Source organism: Somniosus microcephalus, chromosome 6 (genome assembly GCF_052327205.1).
Source record: "Somniosus microcephalus isolate GS21.2 chromosome 6, FLI_Smic_1.0, whole genome shotgun sequence".
Classification (NCBI taxonomy): Eukaryota; Metazoa; Chordata; class Chondrichthyes; order Squaliformes; family Somniosidae; genus Somniosus; species Somniosus microcephalus.
The window spans coordinates 111,351,055-111,360,451 of NC_140992.1; positions in this window are offsets into that span (position 1 = coordinate 111,351,055).

Here is a 9,397-nt window from a genome sequence, read left to right on the forward strand (position 1 = left end):
TTTCAGGTCCCTTTGCCCATAATGTGAGGTGCACATGCAAGGATGAGGAGGTCACTGGAAAGGGTACTCACCCCTGACAATCCGCGTGAGGTCATTAAACTTTTTGCGGCATTGGACACCGCTCCTGGGGACCTCGCTGTTGGCTGACAGCTTGCTGGCGACATGCCTCCAGGCTCTCCTGTAGACGCGGAACGGCGCCCCTCTTGCCATTGTGCGGGTACAAAACATGGCGCCTCTTCTCCACAGCACCAACCAGCACACTCAGATCACACTCTGAGAAGCGCTGCGCACGTTCACGGGCCTTCTCCATGGCTTCAGGCGCTATTTGGGTCCAGCAGCAGTGTTCAGGCCTAGCTGCAGGGGCTCCACTATCCAGGGCGTGGCAGCAGACACAGTCGACCCTTCCCCCTTAAGAGCTGGCCGGCGCCAGGGTGTCTGCTGTCAATCACGAGATGGCCGCACCTGCGCTGCGCCCGGCCTCGGCGCTATCGATCAGCACCTCCGGCTTAGCGCCCAAACAGAGGCGTCCAACACCAGTTTTAGCGCTCGAGCGAACTCTTAGGGCGAAGCTAATGAATATCGGAGAAGTGGCCTCGATTTGGCGGCGGGCGCAAACTTTAGCGGCCGCCCCACTTTACCGCCCCCAAAAGTGGCTACAATGAATTTCTAGGCCTAAAAGCCTTAAGAAAGTGGCTCCTGGTTCCTCCGGTCAGAGGGTAGCTGGCTTCATTGTCCTATAACACAGTCCTCGCAATATAACCCACAGTCACCGCGGCTGGTCTCTAAGTCTAAGCCCTTCCCCCGCGGTCTCAACCTTCCGCCGACCTCACAAAATGGCGGCCGAACCTTCTTCACCCCGCCGGGCTCTGAGTCCAGCCCCTTCCCTCACTCTCACCTTCCCTCTCTCTCTCTCTCCTTCCCTCTCTCTCTCTCTCCTTCCCCCCTCTCTCTCTCTCCTTCCCCCTCTCGCTCTCTCTCTCCTTCCCCCCTGTCTCTCTCTCTCTCTTCTTCCCCCCCAGTCTCTCTCTTCCCCCCAGCCTCTCTCTTCCCCCCAGTCTCTCTCTTCCCCCCAGCCTCTCTCTTCCCCCCAGTCTCTCTCTTCCCCCCGTCTCTCTCTGCCCCCATCTCTCTCTTCTCCCCCCCCAATCTCTTTCTCTTCTCCCCCCAGTCTCTCTCTCTCTCTTCTCCCCCAGTCTCTCTCTCTCCTTCCCCCTCTCTCTTTCACTCTCTCTCCTTCCCCCTCTCTCTCTCTCTTCTCCCCCCTCTCTCTATCCTTCCCCCTCTCTCTCTCTCTTCATTCCCCCCTCTCTCTCTCTCCTTCCCCCTCTCTCTCCTCCTTCCCCCTTTCTCTCTCTCTCCTTCCCCCTCTTTCTTTCCCTCTCTCTCTCTCCTTCCCTCACAGACAGACAGACAGACAAACTCATTTATATATAGATAAAAATTATTTGTACATTTTTCATAACAACATGCCCTCAAAAAACCCTCCCCCCTCCTCCCCCCCCTCTCTCTCCTCCCCCTCTCTTTCCCCCTCCCCCCTCTCGCTCCTCCTCCCCCCTCTCTCCTCCTCCACCCTCTCTCTCCTCCTCCCCCCTCTCTCTCCTCCTCCCCCTCTCTCTCCTCCTCCCCCTCTCTCCTCCTCCCCCCTCTCCTCCTCCCCCTCTCTCTCCTCCTCCACCCTCTCTCTCCTCCTCCCCTCTCTCTCCTCCTCCCCCTCTCTCTCCTCCTCCCCCTCTCTCTCCTCTCCCCCCTCTCTCTCCTCCTCCCCCCCTCTCTCCTCCTCCCCCCCTCTCTCCTCCTCCCCCCTCTCTCTCCTCCTCCGCCCTTTCTCTCCTCCTCCCCCTCTCTCCTCTCCTCCTCCCCCCTCTCTCTCCTCAAGCCTCTCTCCCTATCCCCCTCTCCTCCTCCCCCCTCTCCCTCCTCCTCCCCCTCTCTCTCCTCCTCTCCCCCTCTCTCCTCCTCCCCCCTCTCTCCTCCTCCCCCCCCTCTCTCCTCCTCCCCCCTCTCCTCCCCCTCTCTCCTCCTCCCCCTCTCCTCCTCCCCCCTCTCTCCTCCTCCCCCCCTCCCCTCTCTCTCCTCCTCCCCCTCCCCTCTCTCTCCTCCTCCCCCCCCTCTCTCCTCCTCCCCCCTCTCTCTCCTCCTCCCCCCCTCTCCTCCTCCCCCTCTCTCCTCCTCCCCCCCTCTCTCTCCTCCTCCCCCCCTCTCTCTCCTCCTCCCCCTCCTCCTCCCCCTCTCTCCTCCTCCCCCCTCTCTTTCCCCCTCCCCCCTCTCGCTCCTCCTCCCCCTCTCTCTCCTCCTCCACCCCTCTCTCTCCTCCTCCCCCCTCTCTCCTCCTCCCCCTCGCTCTCCTCCTCCCCCTCTCTCCTCCTCCCCCCTCTCCTCCTCCCCCTCTCTCTCCTCCTCCCCCTCTCTCTCCTCCTCCCCCCTCTCTCTCCTCCTCCCCCCTCTCTCCTCCTCCCCCTCTCTCTCCTCCTCCCCCTCTCTCCTCCTCCCCCCCGCTCTCATCCTCCTCCCCCTCTCTCTCCTCCTGCCCCCCTCTCTCTCTCTCCCTCCCCCTCTCTCTCTCTTCCCTCCCTCTCTCTCTCTCCTTCCCCCTCTCTCTCTCTCTTCCAACAACAACATGCCCTCAAAAAACCCTCGGCACCGCTGGGCACTCCAGCTAGTATATATCTTATATATGTAAAATTGCTCGTCTGTCCTTCCGTCTGTCTGTCTGTCTGTATGTACGCTGTACACTCAAACGTTATAGAGTGTACCTACACGTGCGTTACGTCAAAAGAAAGCTTACGATTCCGGAACGGTCATAAGCGTATTTACTTTTCAGTGAGACAAAAATTATGCCGATGGTACCCAAAAAATGTTCAAAATTGAGTGACGTGAAGGTTGACCAATCGTACAGTCGAGCGACCCGACGGTTGACTAATCGCTGCGTCACGGGGGTGGGTTCATTGCGTGTGCGGGCGGGCTATCCGACAGTTCAGTGACCTGACGGTTGACCAATCGGTGCGTGTGTGGGTGGGCCTAATCATTCTGAACTGAGGTGAGTGTCAGCCATCTTGATTCCTAACTATTCATTTCTTTTTCCCATCGGGGTTTTATCTTTTTTTTTAAAAATACAAACATTTCGGCCATTTCCTCCACACTTGCATTGGAAATCAACTTTTTTTTATTTTACTGAAAACCCAGGGAGCGCTTTCCGACAAAGACGTCGCGGTTTTCATTCAGAGGCAGACGGGGGGGAGAACGTTTAATGGATTTTTCCCCGCTTTAATTACCGACTTTAAAAAAATTTTACTTCAGTTTTTTCCTAAAAATATAAATAAAACTCTCTGTTCATAGCTTCTTATTTCTCTCGGGGTTTTATCTTTAAAAAAACATTTTGGCTCCTTCTCATGTCGCCTAGCAACAGTAACCAGGGAAGCCTCAGTCCAACGTGACAAGGAACGACTACAACTACCAGCATGCTGTGTGCGTGCTGCACATGTGCATTCAGGATGTAAACTGGGTGTGCTCGACAATACAATACAATACAAATCGCTTTATTGGCATGATAAGGTACATCTTATGTTGCCAAAGCATCAAAATACATTTATGGTTGAACACATAAACGCGGTTCCATTCATACAGTGTATAAACAGGTATATCCCTGAGTTTATAAATATATTTTCGCCTTGTTTATATATACTCTTGTCTTAGTTTACTGGTTGTCCCTCTGTTCATGGCAAGCTGTAACATAGTGTGCCGCCAGTGTTACACAGCTTCTCTCCTCCCCCAGTAGGAATGGGAGTTTTTGGTTGTCAGTCAGATTTCTGAATTCAGGGCATATTTGTGAGAATTTTGATAGAAATTCTCTCTGATGCCCTGATATTTTCCACAGGCTGTGAGGAAGTGCATCTCTGTCTCAACTACTCCCTGACTGCAGTGAGAGCATATCCTGTCTTCTCTTGGCAGCCTGGTCTGCCTGTGTCTGCCTTTTTTCGATCGCTAGGCTATGTTCGCTAAGTCTGTACCTTGTCAAGGTTCTTCTCAGTTTGTTATCCTTTACCATGGTCAGGGTAATCAGCTATGTTGTATTGTCTGTTTAGGGCCAAGTAGCAATTGAGTTTGCTTTGGGTTTTTGTTGTTTCTGCCCAATATGACAGATATTTTTCCTTTTGCTTAGCGGCGATTGTGTTGGGTCGAACTCACTTGCTCCCTCCCTCCAGTCCCGGGTGGCGTCTCAAGCCCAAGACACAGAACGCGGTAGCGTAGGCCCAGCCGCAACTGGTGGTTTTCAAGTCGGCTCGGGGGGGCCCGGTGCGCAGGAGGGCGGGAGGGTGGGACCGGTGCTCGGGAGGGGCGGGAAGGGTTACCCCGGCAACCGGGCCCGGCTGTCTCTCACAGCCTCAAGCCCAGCTCACACCCGTTCCCGGGGCTTGGCTCCATTTGCGGCCGCGAGCCACTCGCCCTCTCTCCTTTCCTCTGTCTCTCTCTCCTCTCCCCCTTCCCCTCTCCCCCTCTCCCCCCCTCCCTCCACCCTCTCCCCCCTCCTCTCCCCCTCTCTCTCCCCCGCTCTCTCTCCCCCCTGCCTCACCCTCTCTCTCTCCCCTGCCTCCCCCTCTCTCTCTCCCCTCTCTCTCTGCCCCTCACACCCCCCTCACTCTCTCCCCCCCACCCTCCCCTCTCTCTCTCCCCCCTCCCTCCCCCTCTCTCTCTCCCCCTCCCTCCCCCACTCTCTCTCCCCCCTCCCTCCCTCCCTCTCTCTCCCTCCCTCCCTCTCACCCCCCTCCCTCTCCCCCCCCTCTCTCTCCCTCTCTCTCTCCCTCCCTCCCTCTCTCTGCCCCCTCCCTCCCCCCTCCCTCCCTCTCTCTCTCCCCCCCACTCCCCCCTCTCCCCCCTCCCTCCCTCTCTCTCCCCCCCGCCCACCCACTCTCCCCCCCTCACCCCCCCTCCCTCCCTCTCTCCCCCCTCCCACCCTCACTCTCCCCCCCCCTCCCTCACTCTCCCCCTCCCTCCCTCTCCACTCCCTCCCACTCCACTCCCCCCCTCCTCCCTCTCTCTCCCCCCCTCCCCCCCCCCTCACTCTCCCCCCCTCCCTCCCTCTCTCTCCCCCCTCCCACCTCCCTCCCCTCCCCTCCCTCCACCTCTCCCCCCCTCCCTCTCTCCTCCCCCCCTCCCTCCCTCTCCTCCCTCCCTCCCTCTCCTCCCTCCCTCCCTCTCTCTCCCCTCCCCTCCTCTCTCCCCCCTCCCCCTCCCTCCTCTCTCACCCCCTTCCCTCATTCTCTCTCCCCCTCCCTCCCTCTCTCTCCCTCCCCCTCTCCCCCCCCTCACTCTCCCCCCCCTCCCTCCTCTCTCCCCCCCTCCCTCTCCTCTCACTCCTCCCCCTCCCTCCCTCTCTCACCCCCCCTCCCTCCCCTCTCTCTCCCCCCCTCCCTCCTCCCTCTCCCCCCCTCCCTCCCTCTCTCTCCCCCCCTCCCTCCCCTCTCTCCCCCCCTCCCTCCCTCTCTCTCCCCCCCTCCCTCCCTCTCTCTCCCCCCCTCCCTCCCTCCCTCTCCCCCCCTCCCTCCCTCCCTCTCCCCCCCTCCCTCCCTCTCTCTCCCCCCCTCCCTCCCTCTCTCTCCCCCCCTCCCTCCCTCTCTCTCCCCCCCTCCCTCCCTCTCTCTCCCCCCTCCCTCCCTCTCTCTCCCCACTCCCTCCCTCTCACTCCCCCCCTCACTCCCTCTCTCTCCCCCCCTCCCTCCCTCTCTCTCCTCCCTCCCTCCCTCTCTCTCCTCCCTCCCTCTCTCCTCCCCCCCTCCCTCCCTCTCTCTCCCCCCTCCCACCCTCTCCCTCCCCCTCCCACCCTCTCCCTCCCCCCTCCCACCCTCTCCCTCTCCCCTCCTCCCACCCTCTCCCTCCCCCTCCCTCCTTCTCTCTCCCCCCCTCCTCCCTCTCCTCCCTCCTCTCTCTCCCCCCTCCCTCCCCTCTCTCTCCCCCCTCCCTCCCTCTCTCTCCCCCTCCCTCCCTCTCTCTCTCCCCCTCCCTCCCTCTCTCTCTCCCCCTCCCTCCCTCTCTCTCTCCCCCTCACTCCCCCTCCCTCCCTCTCACTCCCCCTCCCTCCCTCTCACTCCCCCTCCCCTCCCTCTCACTCCCCCTCCCTCCCCCCCTCTCCCTCCCCCCTCCCTCTCTCTCTCTCCCCCTTCCCTCCCTCTCTCTCCCCCCTCCCTCCCTCTCTCTCCCCCCCTCCCTCCCTCTCTCTCCCCCCTCCCTCCCTCTCTCTCTCTCCCCCTCTCTCCCTCCCCCCCTCCCTCCCCCTCTCTCCCTCCCCCTCTCTCCCTCCCCCCTCCCTCCCCCTCTTTCCCCTCCTTCCCCTCTCTCTCTCTCCCCCTCTCTCTCTCCCCCCCCTCTCTCTCTCTCCCCCCAGTCTCTCTCTCTCTCTTTCCCCCCAGTCGCTCTCTCTCTTCCCCCCAGTCGCTCTCTCTCTCTCTCTCTCTTCCAACAACAACATGCCCTCAAAAGACCCTGGGCACCGCCGGGCACTTCAGATAGTATATATAAATAATGGATAGTGGTGTCTGTCTGTATGTCTGTCTGTCTGTCCGCTATACACTCAAAAGCTATAGAGTGTACCTACACATATGTTATATCAAAAGAAAGCTGATGATCAGGGGAGTGTTATAGGTGTATTTACTTTTTGGTCAGACAAAAATTATTTGGACAGTATACAAAAAATGTTCAAAAATCCGCTCATTAGCGGTTGACCAATCCTACCGCTCATTAGCATTGAGTGACGTGATGGTTGACCAATCCTACAGTTCAGTGACCTGATGGTTGACCAATCGGTGCGTCACGGGGGGTGTTTCATTCTGTGTGTGGGCGGGCCTAATCCTGCAGCCTCCCGAAACGTCGCCGCCATTTTTTTCATACTGACAGCGACAGCACCAGCATAACAAACCCCCACATTGCGGCTCTGGCACAGTATCCGCTCCCGGCCCGCCGGAGCGGGAGGTCAGTTGGGCTCACTCGGGCCGGGCCGGGCCGGGCCTGACAACCGCTCAGCCCGAGACACAGAGCGGAGGGAGCGGCAGCGGCCGGACCGTCAACTGCGCCGCCCTGTAAACTGCCATTCTTCAAAAAAGCCTAGGCAACGCCGGGCCCCCCCCCAGCTAGTAACAAATAATTTAATTCCTGCCTCTCCCTGAAATCAGTTTACGATCATCACAAAAACTGAATGAGGCACAATGTCCTTTCACACTCTGGGGCTGGGTTGTACATTGGGTCATACACTGTCCTTTCACACTCTGGGACTGGGTGTTACAGTGGGTCAGACACTGTCCTTTCACACTCTGGGACTGGGCGGTACAGTGGGTCAGACACTGTCCTTTCACACTCTGGGACTGGGTGGTACAGTGTGTCAGACACTGTCCTTTCACACTCTGGGACTGGGTGGTACAGTGGTTCAGACACTGTCCTTTCACACTCTGGGACTGGCTGCTACAGTGGGTCAGACACTGTCCTTTCACACTCTGGGACTGGGTGGTACAGTGGGCCAGACACTGTCCTTTCACACTCCGGGACTGGGTGGTACAGTGGGCCAGACACTGTCCTTTCACACTCCGGGACTGGGTGGTACAGTGGCCCAGACACTGTCCTTTCACACTCCGGGACTGGGTGGTTCAGTGGGTCAGACACTGTCCTTTCACACTCTGGGACTGGGTGATACAGTGGGCCAGACACTGTCCTTTCACAACTCTGGGACTGGGTGATACAGTGGGGCCAGACACTGTCCCTTTCACACTCCGGGACTGGGTGGTACAGTGGGTCAGACCACTGTCCTTTCACACTCTGGGACTGGGTGATACAGTGGGCCAGACACTGTCCTTTCACACTCCGGGACTGGGTGGTATAGTGGGCCAGGCACTGTCCTTTCACACTCTGGGACTGGGTGGTATAGTGGGCCAGACACTGTCCTTTCACACTCTGGGACTGGGCGGTACAGTGGGTCAGACACTGTCCTTTCACACTCTGGGACTGGATGGTACAGTGGGCCAGACACTGTCCTTTCACACTCTAGGACTGGGTGGAACAGTGAGTCAGACACTGTCCTTTCACACTCTGGGACTGGGTGGTACAGTGGGCCAGACACTGTCCTTTCACACTCTAGGACTGGGTGGTACAGTGGGCCAGACACTGTCCTTTCACACTCCGGGACTGGGTGGTACAGTGGGGTCAGACACTGTCCTTTCACACTCTGGGACTAGGTGGTACAGTGGGTCAGACACTGTCCTTTCACACTCTGGGACTGGGTGGTGCAGTGGGTCAGACACTGTCCTTTCATACTCTTGGACTGGGTGGTGCAACGGGTCAGACACTGTCCTTTCACACTCTGAGACTGGGTGGTACAGTGGGTCAGACACTGTCCTTTCACACTCTGAGACTGGGTGGTGCAGTGGGTCAGACACTGTCCTTTCACACTCTGAGACTGGGCGGTACAGTGGGTCAGACACTGTCCTTTCACACTCTGAGACTGGGTGGTAAAGTGGGTCACACACTCTCATTACGCTCTCTTGGACGTTGGTTCAAATCCAGTCCAAGCTGATGGATGAAAGTCAGTTCTTTGAGCAATCAGTCTAGTTTCTGGTGGGAATGGGCCCACATTAAAAAAAACTGCCCGTAAATCGGGCATTGGCAATTTCAGATATAATGGATGTGAAAAATGGAAAGCTCTCACACTGGTGCAATATATAGTGTTTGCTGGGACAGTATAGGTGGAGCTTTACTCTCTATCCACCTGGTGCTGTACCTGACCTCAAGTCTTTGGCCAATGTTTGTTCTGCTATCTGGTACTGAACTTCAGTGTACTCTATGTGTCCTGGACCTGGCTATGGAGCAACATTTACCAAGGTTTGTGGGTTCATAACTCTCGGCAGCATCTAACTGGGCCTACAAACATGATGCCGGGAATGGTAGAGTAGTGGTAAAGTCACTGGGCTAGTTAATCCAGAGGCCTAGACTAATGATCCAGGGACATGAGTTCCAATCCCACCACAGCAGCTGGGGAATTTAAATTCAGTTAATTAAATAAATCTGGAATAAAAAAACTAGTGTCAGTAATGGTGACCATGAAATTGCCAGATTGTCGTAAAAACCCATCTGGTTCACTAATGTCCTTTAGGGAAGGAAATCTGCCGTCCTTACCTGGTCTGGCCTGTATGTGACCCACAGCAATGTGGTTGACTCTTAACTGCCCTCTGAAATGGCCCAGCAAGTCACTCAGTTGTAACTAACCCGCAACAAAAAAGAATGAAACCGGACGGACCACCTCGGCATCAACCTCGGCACCGGCTACAGACACGGCAACGGCACACCCAGCCCAGTCAATCCTGCAAATTGCTCCTCACCAACATCTGGGGACTTGTGCCAAAATTGGAAGAGCTGTCCC